General features: G+C 40.7%; 1 pseudogene; it reads right to left on the reverse strand.

Moving 5' to 3' along the window:
- Nucleotides 1-2,693: 2,693 nt before the first annotated feature.
- Nucleotides 2,694-18,907, reverse strand: part of LOC112261354 — a 153,894-nt pseudogene continuing 137,680 nt past the window's right edge.

Consider the following 18,907-nt stretch of genomic DNA (forward strand, 5'->3'; position numbering starts at 1 on the left):
ACTCGATACCATCTACTGTATCTTGCCTATGCTGCTCTGTACCATCACCCATTCATATATCCTTATGTACATATTCTTTATCCCCTTACACTGTGTATAAGACAGTAGTTTTGGAATTGTTAGTTAGATTACTTGTTGGTTATTACTGCACTGTCGGAATTAGAAGCACAAGCATTTCGCTACACTCGCATTAACATCTGCTAACCATGTGTATGTGACAAATAAAATTTGATTTGATTTGATGATTTGATTTGACTAGTCTAAAGAAGGTCAGTATTAGTTTTTCTTTAATCAGAACAACTGTTTTCAGCTGTGCTAATATAATTCCAAAATAGTTTTCTAATGATCAATTCACCTTTTAAAATAATAAACTTGGATTAGCTAACACAACGTGCCATTGGAACACAGGAGTGATGGTTGCTGATAATGGGCCTCTGTACGCCTATGTAGATATTCCATTAGAAATCTGACATTTCCAGCTACAGTAGTCATTTACAACATTAACAATGTCTACACTGTATTTCTGATAAATTTGCGGATATTTTAATGGACTATTTTATTTTCTTTAAAAAAGGACATTTCTAAGTGACCCCCAACTTTTGAACGGTAGTGTATATCTATAGTGCCAGTCAAAACCTTGGATACACCTACTCATTCAAGGGTTTTTCTTTATTTTTATATTTTCTACATTGTAGAATAAGAGTGAAGACATCAACACTATGAATTAACACGCATGGAATCATAGTAACCAAAAAAAGTGTTCAACAAATCAAAATCTATTTTGTATTTGAGGTTCTTCAAAATAGCCACCCCTTACCCTACAATAGTAATGTATAACATTAACAATGTCTCCACTGTGTTTCTGATCAACTTGATGTTATTTTAATTGACAAAAAAATGTGCTTTTCTTTCAAAAACAAGGACATTTCTAAGTGACCCCAAACTTTTGTACAGGAGTGTATACGTATACGTACACACACACACACACACACACACACACACACACACACACACACACACACACACACACACACACACACACACACACACACACACACACACAACTTGATATGTAAATAATGACTCCTAAACAAATATAAAAAGAAGGACTTACAATATTTGTTCTTCTAGAATAGACTCTTAGAGACTCAGTATTACCAAGTCAAGTCAACTTGTCAACTTCGAGAATAGACTCTTAGAGACTCAGTATTACCAAGTCAAGTCAACTTGTCAATTTCTAGAATACTCTTAGAGACTCAGTATTACCAAGTCAAGTCAACTTGTCAACTTCTAGAATAGACTCTTAGAGACTCAGTATTACCAAGTCAAGTCAACTTGTCAACTTCTAGAATAGACTCTTAGAGACTCAGTATTACCAAGTCAAGTCAACTTGTCAATTTCTAGAATAGACTCTTAGAGACTCAGTATTACCAAGTCAAGTCAACTTGTCAACTTCTAGAATAGACTCTTAGAGACTCAGTATTACCAAGTCAAGTCAACTTGTCAACTTCTAGAATAGACTCTTAGAAACTCAGTATTACCAAGTCCAGCAGGAGAAAATCACATGACCTCTACACAAAAGGAGCATTATAAAACACAGTACAGTACATTCTCCAATAGTCCCTGGACGGTTCTAATTTCATGGAGGGATGATATACACAACAGACAGTAAGTCAAGTACAGTGAGGAGCGTTGCAGAATAAACATGTCAGACTGTGCTCGGTTCGAGGTTAATTAGTTTCTCCATCATAATGACTTTCCTTATTAGCCTGGTTAAACAAGACTGAATGCTGCTTTCAAACTGGTTTAACCTAGGTCTTTGACGGTCAGGTCATGGAAATTTGGATGACGATTATTGGTCAGTCAAGTGACCGCGGTCAGGTTATAATCGTTTGAATAGAAAGAAAGAAAAAATATGCACATTTTCTCCTCTGCACGTGCTGCTGCAGGCAGGGGGTGTTGCCAAGGCAACCAAAAAATAATTTGCTACAACACCTTGCTTGTTTCAGCAAGGAGAAACATGTCATTATATTGAAGAGTCAATGTTACCATGGAAACAGACTTGGTAGCAAACTTGGTATTTTCATGACGGTCTTCAACCATAATAGTCAGTTAAACGATTATACGATGATTGTGCCAGCCCTAGTTTAAGCAGGCTATTTCCTGGTTCTGCAGAACTCAACAATACTACATTGTTCCCTTGCTTTGTTTGTTTGCTAAAGAATATAACTGCGTCCAGGAAGCTCTCAGTAAGCTCTCTTCAAAAACAATACCTGACAGAGCACAGCATGTTTACGTGACAAAAGCATTTTCTTCAGTTCCAGTTTACATTGTATGATTTCCTATTTCATGTGGCTCAAAGGGAAGGGGACTGACACACTCTTCAGCGGCCAACGATGATGAAATCTAATGGTTGTGCGTACAGACCAATGTGCATTACAACACCCTTATGTCTAAGAAAAACTATTTCTTTATATTTCCCCTTCATATCCCCCTCACAATGTCCAATTTATTCTCCGCTCTACCCAAGTGCCAGGATACCAGGCACTCTCCTCACCCCCTCACAACCAGACCTGCCAGGCAGTCTACTCTCCTCTCACAACCAGGCCTGCCAGGCAGTCTCCTCTCCCTTCACAACCAGTCAGTCTCCTCTCCCCTCGCAACCAGGTCTGCCAAGGAGTCTCCTCTCCCCCTTATAGCCAGGGGTGCCTGGCATGGTCCATGCGACAGAGGTAGTTCAGGCTGTTGGCTGCAGCCAACATAGTGTTAACCTTTGACTCCCCTTCTACGAACTGGGCCAGGTTGTGGAGCCTGGTCATGCTGGCCATCACAGCCTTCTGCACCAGGGACACCAGCTACTGGGAGTCTAGGCTGGACCGCCGGGGACAGGGTTATGGACGTGTCCTCCTGGATCTTCTTGTGCCACGTGATGATCTCATCACAGAGCACCGCTTTCAGGATGCAATCCACCTAGTAGGGGAGAGGGAAGAGATAGAGAAGGAGAGGGGAAAGGTGGAGAAGGAGAGGGGAGAGGTGTTGAAGGGAGAGGTGGAGAAGGGAGAGGTGGAGAAGGGAGAGGTGAAGAAGGAGAGGGGAGAGGTGGAGAGGGAGAGGGGAGAGGTGGAGAGGGAGAGGGGAGAGGTGGAGAGGGGAGCGGGGAGAGGTGGAGAAGGAGAGGTGAAGGAGAGGTGAAGGAAAGGGGAGAGGAGAGTTGGAAAAGGGAGAGGTGGAGAAGGAGAGGGTAGAGGTAGAGAAGGAAGGGGAAAAGTAGAGAAGGGAGAGGTGGAGAAGGAGAGGGGAGAGGTGAAGGAGAGGGGAGAGGAGAGGAGAGGTGGAAAAGGGAGAGGTGGAGAAGGTGAGGGGAGCGGTGGAGAAGGAGAGGGGAGAGGTGGAGAAGGAGAGGGGAGAGGTGGAAGAGAGAAGCTAAATGCTCTAGTAATTTATTCCAATTCAGGAATCATGAGAAACTGTGATACCATCACATCACATACTGAAACCATTCCATATTGTTAGTGCACCATGGTGGGAAAGGGTTATACAGATTAGCCACATAAACTATGCAGAGGCTACAACACTAACAATAACCAACCACCTAGCTGGATACACTCTGTCCTCTTCTCTTGGTCTGCTCAGTGTATGGTGTGCCCACTAGCAATGAGCTTCAGAGCTTCACATTTGAGTGACTAGCAAGAGGACTGCCCAGCGTTATCCAATGAGGTTGCAGGGCGGGCCCAACGGCTCAGTGGACACGGCACAAAGAGAGAAATGAGGTGGTGCACAAATGTGACGTAGTACGCAATAATCAGGGACAACTTTTGGGTCAAGAGCACTACTTTCAGAACTACTGGCTGAAAAGCATACACAAGTACCGGAACATCTCTAAGTATTTAACACCCCATTTTCTTCACCTCCTCCTTCTTCTCTCTCTGTAACTACAGGATGGAGCTGGGCTATACATAGATATATAGCTGCCTGACTGCTGCCCTATCATTATGGGACCAACATAGATATACAGCCCTCCTCCTGCCACAGCTGGGACTGAGGCTGAGAGGCTGTTGTTTTTGTTTTGATACGCCTCAGTGAATTTCCCTCCAAGTTTACATTTGTAGGATGTAACACCCACACAGAATAACATCCATCAAGAATTATAGGTATCTAAATTAAGGCAAGAATTGAGAAATCAGACTGAAGTCTATTTGTTCACACTTTAAACTAAACTAAAGTGTATGGTTCGACTCGTGATGTCTGTAGGTTCTACACAGTGCACAGCAGTAGTCTACCGCCCTAAAGGAGAACTCTCTCCTACAGTAGCTTCAATTTCAACTGTGATGTGCTGACTCATCCTTTTTGGTCAGTCATTACGACTAACAAACCATGAAAGACTGATTTGCTGTTGTGCTACAGGTGTGTGCTTGTTGTTGGACCTACCTTGAAGTTGGGCTGAGCGAAGCAGCGTGCCACATGGATCAGGCGGCGAGGGGACCGTAAACGCTGATGGTGGTCCGGAACTCTGAGATGTTGGGCATCAGACGGGAGGGCATGGGCCAGTTGGCATCCGGGTCACCCGTGGCGTTGTTGATATCGATGTGGAAGTACGACACGTTCAGCTTCCTCATATTCTGTTGGAGGAGAGGAGTATAACGGTTAGGATCAGGTGTGTATGATGTCTGATCAGTGTGTGTTCGTGTATCTTCCCATCCTGATATTCCCTCATCTATTCCAGTCAGAATTGCATCGTGTCTGATCACTAACACAAGCCCTCTATAAACATTCTCCTGACATATTCTCTACAGACCTGTTACCCCTGTGTCGAACCATGGACAGGAAACAGCTGCCTTCCAGACCAGACAGAGGAGTGTGTGTGCATGTGTATGTGTATGTGTGTGTGTGTGTATGTGTTTTGTCACTAAAGCACCTTATGCCACCCACCACTGCGACCTGTATGCTCTAGTCGGCTGGCCCTCGTTACATATTCGTCGCCAGACCCACTGGCTCCAGGTCATCTACAAGTCCATGCTAGGTAAAGCTCCGCCTTATCTCAGTTCACTGGTCACGATGGCAACACCCATCCGTAGCACGCGCTCCAGCAGGTGCATCTCACTAATCATCCCTAAAGCCAACACCTCATTTGGCCGCCTTTCGTTCCAGTACTCTGCTGCCTGTGACTGGAACGAATTGCAAAAATCGCTGAAGTTGGAGACTTTTATCTCCCTCACCAACTTCAAACATCAGCTATCTGAGCAGCTAACCGATCGCTGCAGCTGTACATAGTCTATTGGTAAATAGCCCACCCATTTTCACCTACCTCATCCCCATACTGTTTTTATTTATTTACTTTTCTGCTCTTTTGCACACCAATATCTCTACCTGTACATGACCATCTGATCATTTATCACTCCAGTGTTAATCTGCAAAATTGTAATTATTTGCCTACCTCCTCATGCCTTTTGCACACATTGTATATAGACTCCCCCCTTTGTTTTCTACTGTGTTATTGACTTGTTAATTGTTTATTCCATGTGTAACTCTGTGTTGTCTGCTCACACTGCTATGCTTTATCTTGGCCAGGTCGCAGTTGCAAATGAGAACTTGTTCTCAACTAGCCTACCTGGTTAAATAAAGGTGAAAAAAATAATAATAATAAATAAATAAATAAAAGTGTGTGTAAGCATTTAACTACAAAATGGCTGATTTTATTGATCTGGCACCATAAAAAGTCGACAGATCACCCCAAGCACATCCATAATCCCTCCATCCATCCCTCCCTCCTCACCCCTCCTTGTTTGTCCCTGGTGAGATAAATACAGTTGAAGTCGGAAGTTTACATACACTTAGATTTGAGTCATTAAAACCCGTTTTTCAACCACTCCACTAATTGCTTGCTAACAAACTATACTTTTGGCAAGTCGGTTAGGAAATCTACTTTGTGCATGACATAAGTAATTTTTCCAACAATTGCTTACAGACAGAATATTTAACTTATAATTCACTGTATCACAATTCCAGTGGGTCAGAAGTTTACATTCACTAAGATTACTGTGCCTTTAAACAGCTTGGAAAATTCCAGAAAATGATGTCATGGATTTAAAAGCTTCTGAGTCAATTGGAGGTGTACCTGTGGATGTATTTCAAGGCCAACCTTCAAACTCAGTGTCTCTTTGCTTGACATCATGGGACAATAAAAAGAAACGCCTGAAGGTACCACGTTCATCTGTACAAACAATAGTACGCAAGTATAAACACCATGCGACCACACAGCCGTCATACCGCTCAGGAAGGAGACGCGTTCTGTCTCCTAGAGATGAACGTACTTTGGTGCGAAAAGTGCAAATAAATCCCAGAACAACAGCAAAGAACCTTGTGAAGATGCTGGAGGAGACAGGTACAAAAGTATCTATATCCACAGTAAAACGAGTCCTATATCGACATAACCTGAAAGGCCGCTCAGCAAGGAAGAAGCCACTGCTCCAAAACTGCCATAAAAAGTCAGACTACGGTTTGCAACTGCACATGGGGACAAAGATCATACTTTTTTGAGAAATGTCCTCTGGTCTGATGAAACAAAAATAAAACTGTTTGGCCATAATGACCATCGTTATGTTTGGAGGAAAACAGGGGAGGCTTGCAAGCCGAAGAACACCATCCCAACCGTGAAGCACGGGTGTGGCAGCATCATGTTGTGGGGGTGCTTTGCTGCAGGAGAGACTGGTGCACTTCACAAATAGATGGCATCATGAGGCGGGAAAAGTATTTGGATATATTAAAGCAACATCAGTCAGGAAGATAAAGCTTGGTCGCAAATGGGTCTTCAAAATGGACAATGACCCGAAGCATATTTCCAAAGTTGTGGCAAAATGGCTTAAGGACAACAAAGTCAAGGTATTGAAGTGGCCATCACAAAGCCCTGACCTCAATCCTATAGAAAATGTGTGGGCAGAACTGAAAAACAATGTGCGGGCAAGGAGGCCTGCAAACCTGACTCAGCTACACCAGCTTTGTCAGGAGGAATGGGCCAAAATTCACCCAATTTTTTGTGGGAAGCTTCTGGAAGGCTACCCAAAACATTTGACCCAAGTTAAACAATTTAAAGGCAATGCTACCAAATACTAATTGAGTGGATGTAAACTTCTGACCCACTAGGAATGTGATGAAAGAAATAAACCATTCTCTCTACTATCATTCTAAAATTTCACATTCTGAAAATAAAGTGGTGATCCTAACTGACCTAAGACAGGGAATTTCTCCTAGGATTAAATGTCCGGAATTGTGAAAAACTGAGTTTAAATGTATTCGGCTCAGGTGTATGTAAACTTCCAACTTCAACTGTATATACAACAGCTCTTTAAGCCTGTGTTTAGCTGAGGGAGCCATATGATGTACGAAGAGCAACGAGCATTTTGGGAAGATAAACTGTTTAAGGGAAAAGGGGAGTCTGCTTATGGCTTTATGGCAATAACATTTCTTCATTAGAGGTTTTTTTGGGCCAAAAGAGTTAGATGCTAGGCCCCAGGAGGCTCAGATAAGCTCAGGCTCAGAGAGAAACTCCTCTGGCTCTGGACTGACACAGTGTGCTGAATAATAACACATTAACAGACGACGTGTACTCAATTTTGGGGCTATATTAACAGGCTGTGAACACATTTTAAGGGAGGTGACATAAAATACATGCTCTGAGGATGTGGACATACCATATAAATAGAATGAATAAAATGGGTTTAGAATTTATAACCTGGGCAATTTGGCTGGCAAACACATGGGTACACATGCTTGGTATTGTGATGTAGTAATTTCCATGGTAATGTAAAATGTTAATTCTATGATGTTAACTGAGGAGCGTTCAACACGGTGAATAGTTCGCACATGTTTGCTAACGTTAGTTTCCTAATTGTTAGTTTCCTAACGTTAGCAAACAAGTGTGTGGCAAACTTTGAAAAAACAAAAACAAAACAACAGCCCGAAAAAGGTTGCGAGCGGTGAACAGAACATAGTTTTCACTGGGATTGGATTCAAGGAAGTCGATATTGTTTACAAATGTATTCAAGAGCTAAATGATGTGGCTTATGCAATGGAATGCATTTGTTGTAATGTCAGTTGAGTTAAATCAACAAATCACAGCACATATCGATGGGTACACTTCCTGCTTTTGCTTCTTGCTTTGCTCCTACGGGTACTTGCAATCGCACCCAATCCAATCATTATGCTATAGTTTACTTGAATGGGGATGCACATTCTATTCATTTTATTTATATAAAACATACACTGCAGAGGCCAAACAATCTCAATGCACTACGTTCGAATAATGTACTAGTCTAGGGGTAAAATCTGGGGATATTTGGGTGTTTATTGGGGAGAGACTAGGAGTTATCTATGTCAGTAATGTCCTTGATGTGTGTGTGTGTGTGTGTGTGTGTGTGTGTGTGTGTGTGTGTGTGTGTGTGTGTGTGTGTGTGTGTGTGTGTGTGTGTGTGTGTGTGTGTGTGTGTGTAATCCTGCCTGTGTCTAATGGGCTCTGTGGAGTGGAACAGGGAGGGGGCTTAATGCGTCTGCTTAGCTGCCCAGTGGAACGCCTGTCAGCAGAGACAGATTAGGATCAGAGAGGAGTCTGAGGAGAAGGTTCTTTAATAATGACTTTCAGAGGCTCTCTGCCCTCCGAAAGGTGCATGTGTCTGTGTTTGTGAAGCTTCCCGGCTCCTTAAATTGAATCATCTCTGAGAGCAGAGCAAAGAGTCTGAATATGACTGACTGTCTGGAACGTCTCATAGATAATAGAATAATTAATAAATAATTGCAATAATTGCCTTGCTAACATATTAGAATGCTTGATAAATTCTCAGCTAAGATCTTTCTTATCTTTAAAATGGAATTTAAATATACATTCGTCTGGTTTTAGACCAGATCATAGCGCTACCTCTGCAGCATCCCTAGCTATAAAATATCTGGTTAACTGTATGGATTAAAGGCAACATTGTGCTGCCCTCTTCATTGCCCTGTCAAAGGCTTTCCATACTGCTAATTCAGAGGCTTTCCTCAATTGACCTGGACCAGGCTGCATGTAAATGATTTAAATATTACTTGACAGATAGAACTCAATGTGTATCTACTGATGGTGTTAAATCAGCTTTCCTGTACATTACGAAAGGTGTCCATTCTTGGTCCTGTACTTTTTACTGTTTACAGGACCGGTGTCCCTTCCACGGGACGGTTGAGCTAACGTAGACTAATGCAATTAGCATGAAGTTGTAAGTAACAAGAACATTTCCCAGGACATAGACATATCTGATAATGGCAGAAAGCCTAAATTCTTGTTAATCTAACTCCACTGTCAAATTACATTAGCTATTACAGTGAAATAATACCATGCTATTGTTTGAGGAGAGTGCACAGTTATGAACTTGAAAAGTTATTAATAAACAAATTAGGCACGTTTGGGCAGTCTTGATACAAAATGTTGGTTCATTGGAACAGTCTAAAACTTTGCGCATGCACTGCTGCCATCTAGTGGACAATATCTAAATTGCACCTGGGCTGGAATAATACATTATGGCCTCTCTCTTGCATTTCAAAGATGATGGTACAAAAAAGTTGTTTTTTTCTTTGTATTATCTTTTACCAGATCTAATGTGTTATATTCTTCTACATTCCTTTCACATTTCCACAAACTTCAAAGTGTTTCCTTTCAAAAGGTACCAAGAATATGCATATCCTTGCTTCAGGGCCTGAGCTACAGGCAGTTAGGTTTGGGTATGTCATTTCAGGCAAAAATTGAAAAAAAAAGAGGTTTTAACAATATTGACTTGTCTGTAAAAAATTTTTTACCTATATCTATAGAAATAGAAAATATAGAAATAGGTCCTGCCTCTCGCTAAATAGTAGAAAACAGATTATTCTGTTAACGTTCCTATCGGTCCTAGACTATGGTGACATCTAGATGTGAAAGCAGCTGCCACTTCATTAAAGCCGCTAGATGCAGTTTATCATAGCGCAGTGCACTTTATTACGGGCAACAATTTTAGTCCTGCATTCTCGACCAGAAAGTTTGTTGGTCCACTTTGATGTCACGTAGGTTGATACATTGCTATGTTTCATTTATAAAACCCTTTTAAAAAAGGTCCCACTGTACCTTACATTAATACTGAACTTTAGACATACAAGTTAGCACACCCGGTCACTGGAAATTCCTTTTGTCTCTTTTATGTTACCTTTATTTAACTAGGCAAGTCAGTTAAGAACAAATTCTTATTTTCAATGACGACCTAGGGACAGTGGGTTAAATGCCTTGTTCAGGAGGAGCAGAACGACAGATTTTTACCTTGTCAGCTCGTGGATTTGATCTTGCAACCTTTCGGTTACTCTAATCACTAGGCTACCTGCCGCTCTCTACCGAGTTAACTGAAAGCTGATCTACCTTTCTTGGACCTTATTTGTGGAACAATCTTCAAAATGTTCTTAAACTTTATGTTTTGGTGCCTCTAATTCAGAAAGCTGATTGAGGACCTTATTACTAAAGAATGTGTTTTTCTTTCTGCTTGCATTTTGCATTTATATTTTGTGTGTGTAATTTCTGTAATTTGGGGCTCATCTATAAAAAAGACCTTGGTCTCAGTATGATTCCCTGATAAAATAAAGGTTAAACAAAATAAAATAGAGGCTCACTCACTGACAGGGCTGAATTAACATCATAGAGGCTCACTGACTGACAGGGCTGCAGTGATGTCATAGAGGCTCACTGACTGACAGGGCTGCGCTGATGTCATAGAGGTTCACTGACTGACAAGGCTGAATTGATCTCAGAGGCTCACTGACTGACAGGGCGGCACCGATGTCATAGAGGCTCACTGACTGACAGGGCTGCAGTGATGTCATAGAGGTTCACTGACTGAGAGGGCTGCAGTGATATCATAGAGGAAAGGAAGTAATGCATACTGCCTGTCAGAAGCTAAATGTTTGTTATAATTCAAATTTCGAGGCTCCACATGTTGTCATGGAAAATATGAACAACAACTAACTCTGCTGCATATTGAGCGTTGAGATTGCCGAAAGGCCAGTCTCTTTGGCAAAAGGAGTGACAAGGAGTGGATTGTTAGCTAAAAATGCATCTAGGGCAGGAGTGAGGTACAGGAGAGGTTCCGTAAAAAGGGAAAATATATATATTATTATTTTTTTTAATTTAAAATGACATACTTAGAGTACAAAAGAAAATAGGAGTATATCTTCTTTCTAATGATGTCAACTTTATTTCTCAACTCTTAATAGCAAATTACACTTACAAGAGCCAATTACACTCACTGGAGTATCTGATAAAGGCTTTGAAAAGTGCCGCTGGTTGCTGGTAAGCTTTTATTTCGGAGTTTACCGTTCTAGCTACAGTTGAAGTCGGAAGTTTACAATCAACTTAGCCCAATACATTTAAACTCAGTTTTTCACAATTCCGGACATTTAATAAAGTAAAAATTCCCTGTCTAAGGTCAGTTAGGATCACCACTTTATTTTAAGAACGCGAATTGTCAGAAAAATAGTAGAGAGAATGGTTTATTTCAGCTTTTACTTATTTCATCACATTCCCAGTGGGTCAGAAGTTTACATACACTCAATTAGTGTTTGGTAGCATTGCCTTTAAATGGTTTAATTTGGGTCAAATGTTTTGGTTAGCCTTTCACAAGCTTCCCAAAATATGTTGGGTGAATTTTGGCCCATTCCTCCCGATAGTGCTGGTGTAACTGAGTCAGGTTTGCAGGCCTCCTTGATCGCACATGCTTTTTCAGTTCTTCCCACACAATTTCTATAGGATTGAGGTCAGAACTTTGTGATGGCCACTCCAATACCTTGACTTGGTTGTCCTTAAGCCATTTTTCCACAACTTTGGAAGTGTCCTTGGGGTCATTGTCCATTTGGAAAACCCATTTGCAACCAAGCTTTACCTTCCTGACTGATGTGTTGAGATGTTGCTTCAATATGTCTACATAATTTTCCTTCTCATATTGCCATCTATTTTGTGAAGTTAACCAGTCCATCCTGTAGTAAAGCACCACCACAACATGATGCTACCATCTCCTTGCTTCACGGTTGGGATGGTGTTCTTCAGTTTGCAAGCTTCCCCCTTTTTCCTCCAAACATAATGATGGTCATTTCTCAAAAAAAGTACGATCTTTGTCCCCATGTGCAGTTGCAAAATGTAGTCTGGCTTTTTTATGGTGGTTTTGGTGCAGTGGCTTCTTCCTTGCTCTGCGGCCTTTCAGGTTATGTTGATATAGGACATGTTTTACTTTGGATATAGATACTTTGTACCCGTTTCCTCCAGCATCTTCTCAAGGTCCTTTGCTGTTGTTCTGGGATTAACTTGCACTTTTTGCACCAAAGTCCGTTCATCTCTAGGAGACAGAACGCGTCTCCTTCCTTAGCGGTATAACGGCTGCATGGTCCCATGGCATTTAGACTTGTATACTATTGTTTGTACAGATGAACGTGGTGCCTTCAGGCGTTTGGAAATTGCTCCCAAGGGTGAACCAGAATTGTGGAGGTCTACAATTTTTTTTCTGAGGTCTTGGCTGAATTCTTTTGATTTTCCCATGATGTCAAGCAAAGAGGCACTGAGTTTGAAGGTAGGCGTTGAAATACATTCACACGTACACTTCCAATTGACTCAAATATCAATTAGCCTATCAGAATCTTCTAAAGCCATGACATCATTTTCTGGAATTTTCCAATCTGTTTAAAGGCACAGTCATCTAGTGTACGTAAACTTCTGACCCACTGGAATTGATATACAGTGAATTATAAGTGAAATAATCTGTCTGTAAACAATTATTGGAAAAAGGACTTGTGTCATGGACAAATTAGATGTCCTAACCGACTTGCCAAAACTATAGTTTGTTAGCAAGAAGTTTGTGGAGTGATTGAAAAACTAGTTTTTACCCATCCCTTTAGCGGAATCATTTTCATCAACACCCACTGAATTGCAGCGCTCCAAATTCAAATTAAATTACTAAAAATATAAAATGTTCATGAAATCAAAAGTGCAATATAGCAAAACACATCTTAGCTTGTTGTTAATCCACCTGGCGTGTCAGATTTCAATACAAAGCATATCAACCGTTTATGTAAGAACATCTCTCTCAGTAGACAAAATATTACAAACACTAGCAGCCAAGTAGATTGGTCACGAAAGTCAGAAAAGCAATAGATTAAATCGCTTACCTATGATGTTCTGCAGATGTTTGCACTCATGAGTCTCCCAGTTACACAATAAATGTTCCTTTTGTTCCATAAAGATTATTTTTATATCCAAAATACCTCCATTTGTTTGGCGCGTTATGTTCAGAAATCCACAGGCTCGAGCGGTCATGACATCGCAGACGAAAATTCCAATAGTATCCGTAATGTCCACAGAAACATGTCAAAGTTTTTTATAATACATCCTCAGATTGTTTTTATAATATATAATCTATAATATCAACCTGGACTGTCACTTTTTCAGTAGGAGAGGGAGAGATAATGGCTGCACAACTCTGTTGCGCAAGCAAAACTCTGCGAACACCCAGCTATCCACTGACGCAAAGTTATCTTTCTCGCTCATTTTTCAAAATAAAAGCCTGAAACTAAGTCTAAAGACTGTTGACACCTTGAGGAAGTCATAGGAAAATGAATCTGGTTGATATCCCTTTAAATGGAGGCAAGGCATCCAATGGAACAGAGAGCTTTCAGGAGAAACAGCACTTCCTGGTTTGATTTTCCTCATGTTTTTGCCTGCAATATCAGTTCTGTTATACTCACAGACAATATTTTGACCGTTTTGGAAACGTTAGAGTGTTTTCTATCCTAATCTATCCTAATCTGAATTATATGCATATTCTAGTTTCTGAGCCTGAGAAATAGGCAGTTTCAAATGGGCACGTTTTTTAGCCAAAAACGAAAATCCTGCCCCCTACACTCAAGAAGTTAATGACTCCAACCTAAGTGTATGTAAACTTCAGACTTCAACTGTAATAGGCTTTTTTAGAGTTTACACTTCCTATCCAAATATAATGTTGGGAGGTCAAAATAATTGAAAACGATCTACTAAATGTATTCATTTTAAATGTCCTCTATTATCATTCACCTGATGATAAGACGAGACGTGGGAGAAAACAAATCCCTGGGTCACCACAATCCTGTCACGGCGCTTTGAGGACAATTCCTTCGACCTCATGGCTTGGTTCTCGCTCTGACATGCACTGTCAACTGTGGGACCGTATACAGACATGTGTGTGCCAATTCTAGAAAAACTTAACAAGATGTGGAAAAGTCAAGGTGCCTAAATACTTTCTGAATGCACTAGAGAGAGAGAGAGAGAGAGAGAGAGAGAGACACACACACACACACACAGACACCAGGGTACCAATCAGTCCGAGTACACAGCAATGTCACGAGCCAATTCTCCCCGGGTGACATTCTGGTCTCCATGGATTCTGGTCTCCTCCCCTTCCTCTGGTCTCCACGGATACCAGGTCCTGTAACCGAGGGAAGCACATCATACACTGACATGGGCTCAGTGGACTTTTGCCAAAATGCTTTCATCCATCCTCATTAATCTAATCTACCTAATCTAAACCCAATCTCTATCTAATCTATATCCCATCTCTATCTAATCCAGAGCCCATCGATCAAATCTATAACCCATCTATCTAATCTATAACCCATCTATCTAACATATATCCCATCTCTATCTAATCTACAATCCATCTATCTAATCTACATCCCATCTCTATCTAATATATAATCCAATATTGTAATCTATAACCCATCTATATAATCTATATCAAATCTATCTAATCTATACCCATCTCTATCTAATCTACAATCCATCTATCTAATCTATATCCCATCTCTATCTAATCTACAATCCATCTATCTAATCTACATCCCATCTCTATCTAATATATAATCCAATATTGTAATCTATAACCCATCTATATAATCTATGCCAAATCTATCTAATCTATACCCATCTCTATCTAATCTACAATCTATATTCCATCTCTATCTAATCTACAATCCATCTATCTAATCTACATCCAATCTCTATCTAATATATAATCCATTATTGTAATCTATAACACATCTACATAATCTATACCAAATATATCTAATCTATACCCATCACTAGCTAATCTATATTCCATCTCTATCTAATCTATACCACATTGCTATCTAATTTATATCCCATCTCTATCTAATATATAACCCATCAATCTAATATATACCTCATATATTTTATCTATATCTCATCTCTATCTAATCTATACCCCCATCTAGCTAATCTATACCCCATCTATCTCTATCTAATATATACCCGATCTATTTTATCTATATCCCATCTCTATCTAATCTATACCCCCATCTAGCTAATCTATACCCCATCTATCTAAACTATACACCATCTCTATCTAATCTATAACCCATCAATCTAATATATACCCCATCTATTTTATCTATATCCCATCTCTATCTAATCTATACCCCATATATCTAATCTATCCCCCATGTATCTAATCTATATCCCATGTATCTAATCTATACACCATCTCTATCTAATAGTTATCCCATCTCCCCATCTAATCTATTTCCAATCTCCATCTAATTGATTCCCCATCTATATAATCTATACCCCATCTATCTCATCTATATCCCATCTATCTAATCTATATCCCATCTCTATATAATCTATATCTCATCTCTATCTAATCTATACGCCATCTATCTAATCTATAGCCCATCTCTTTCTAATCTATATCCCGTCTATCTAATCTATACACCATCTCTATCTAATCTATATCTCATCTATATCTAATCTATACCCCATATATCTAATCTATCCCCATGTATCTAATCTATATCCCATCTCCCCATCTAATCTATACACCATCTCTATCTAATCTATACCTCATCTCTATGTAATCTATACCCCATATATCTAATCTATACCCCATCTCTATGTCATCTATACCCCATATATCTAATCTATCTTCAATCTACCTAATCAACACCCCATCTCTTTCTAATCTATTCCCCATCTATATAATCTATACCCCATCCATCTAATCTATACCTCATCTATCTAATCTATACCACAACAATCTAACCTATATCACGCTTCTATCTAATCTATAGCCCATTTCCATCTAATCTATATCCCATCTCAATCTAATCTATATCACACCTCTATCTAATCAATACCCCATCTATCTAATCCAAACACAATCTCTATTTAATCTATACCCCATCTGTCTAATCTACACCCCATCTATAGCTAATCTATACCCCGTCTCTATCTAATCTATATCCCATTTCTACCTAATCTATATCCCATCTCAATCTGATCTATACTACATCTATCTAATCTATATCCCATCTATCTAACTTTATCCCATCTATTTAATCTATATCCCATGATCTAATCTATATCCCATCTATTTAATCTATATCCCAATGTCTAATCTATATCCCATCTATCTAATCTATATCCCATCTATTTAATCTATATCCCATTATCTAATCTATACCCCAACTCTATATCTCGGCTGGGGTCCAGGGGTCATAAATTTTCCTCGGCGGGGGTCCCTGGGTCGCCAGATTACCTCGGCAGGGATCCTGGGCATGACATTTAGGGGTCTCGGAGGAACATCTTCACATTTAATTAGTCTCCTTGACATCCTTGAAACCTCTTTCTTTGACAGACATACTGCTTCAAATTCCCTTATCTACGTGTCCTTGGCCAGGGTTGGGTGTGGAGGAGGCGTGTGTGTGTGCCTGCACATGTCTCAATGTGTATATGTGTATGTGTATGTCTCAGGTTTGAGGATGCGTGTCTATCTGTGCTATCTACAGAGTCTCAGGTTGATGCGGTTGAGGTGTAACATGAATTCAGCCAGGCCGATGAGAGCCAGCTGAACATTTTCCTGAAGGTCCAGAGAAGGAGTGTATGTGTGTGTTCCAGACAGTTCCTGGTGGGGAGAGGGGGGTTAGAGTCAGAGAGGTAGTGTGTGTGTTCCAGACAGTACCTGGTGGGGACAGAGGATTAGAGTCAGAGAGGGAGTGTGTGTGTTCCAGACAGTACCTGGTGGGGACAGGGGGTTAGAGTCAGAGAGGTAGTGTGTGTGTTCCAAACAGTACCTGGTGGGGACAGGGGGTTAGAGTCAGAGAGGGAGTGTTTGTGTTCCAGACAGTACCTGGTGGGGACTTAGGGGGTTGTGTGTGTTCCAGACAGTACCTGGTGGGGACTGGGGGTTAGAGTCAGAGAGGGAGTGTTTGTGTTCCAGACAGTTCCTGGTGGGGACAGAGGATTAGAGTCAGAGAGGGAGTGTGTGTGTTCCAGACAGTACCTGGTGGGGACAGGGGGTTAGAGTCAGAGAGGGAGTGTATGTGTTTCAGACAGTACGTGGTGGCCTGTGTGCTGCTGGACTGAACTGTAGCCAGGTGGTCTTTGTGTGTGTGTGTGTGTGTGTGTGTGTGTGTGTGTGTGTGTGTGTGTGTGTGTGTCCATGCGTATGTTCCAGTACCTGGTGGCTGGCCTGCGTGCCCCTGGCCTGTACAGTAGCCAGACGATCGTAGTAGCGTGAGATGGGGTTATCTTGCTTGATGCCCTTCTTGGACAAGCGTGGCTTATAGATCTCAACTAGAGACAGAGAGGATGAGATGTCCTCTACCAGACGCATCTGAGCAGACAGCTACCACCCTGGGGACTGGAGGGAGGGAGATGGGGGTAGGGAGGGCTGGAGGGAGTAAGCACAATTGAATAACATGGTAAACTGATTACACACCTCAAAACACTGTATACAACCTAACCTTGGTGGACTAGAGGGAGAGGGAGCTAGAGCGACAGCAGTAAGACACCTCAATAGAACAGCTACACCTTCATTTTTAGAGACATAACAATAAGGTTCACTATCATATCCAACAGGTCTACCTATCAAGCCAAACTTCAGATTTCTCAATACAGTACAAGAGGTTTAGTGCTCCTGTCGGCCAAGATGTAACAGTAGAGTTGATTCCCACACACCTAGTTTTCATTCCCTCATTAGGTGTTGCGTATTTAACCCTCTGTTCCCCCCATGTCTTTGTGCGGAATTGTTTGTTGTAAGTGCTTGTGCACGTTGTTGTCTGGTGCGCGACGGGTTTTGTACCCAAACGTTGTTATTCTGGATGCCGGTTTTGTATATTAAACTGCTTCGGTTATTACCCAGTACTGCTCTCCTGCATCTGACTTCTCTGCCACCAGTTACGCACCCCTTACAATATCCCATCTATCTAACCTATATCCCATCTCTATCTAACCTATATCCCATCTTTATCTAACCTATATCCCATCTCTATCTAACCTATATCCCACCTTTATCTAACCTATATCCCATCTCTATCTAACCTATATCCCATCTCTATCTAACCTATATCCCATCTCTATCTAACCTATATCCCATCTCTATCTAACCTATATCCCATCTCTATCTAACCTATATCCCATCTCTATCTAACCTATATCCCATCTCTATTTAACCTATATACCAAGTCTATCTATTCTATATCCCATTTCTATCTAATCTATATCCCATCTCTATCTAATCTATACCCCATCTATCTAATCTGTACCCGTCTATCTAATCTATATTCTATCTAATCTATACCCCATCTATCTAATCTGTACCCGTCTATCTAATCTATATTCTATCTAATCTATATCCCATCTCTATCTAACCTATATCCCATCTCTATCTAACCTATATCCCATCTCTATCTAACCTATATACCAAGTCTATCTATTCTATATCCCATTTCTATCTAATCTATATCCCATCTCTATCTAATCTATACCCCATCTATCTAATCTGTACCCGTCTATCTAATCTATATTCTATCTAATCTATATCCCATCTAT

The sequence above is a fragment of the Oncorhynchus tshawytscha genome, linkage group LG27, assembly GCF_018296145.1.
Source record: "Oncorhynchus tshawytscha isolate Ot180627B linkage group LG27, Otsh_v2.0, whole genome shotgun sequence".
Classification (NCBI taxonomy): Eukaryota; Metazoa; Chordata; class Actinopteri; order Salmoniformes; family Salmonidae; genus Oncorhynchus; species Oncorhynchus tshawytscha.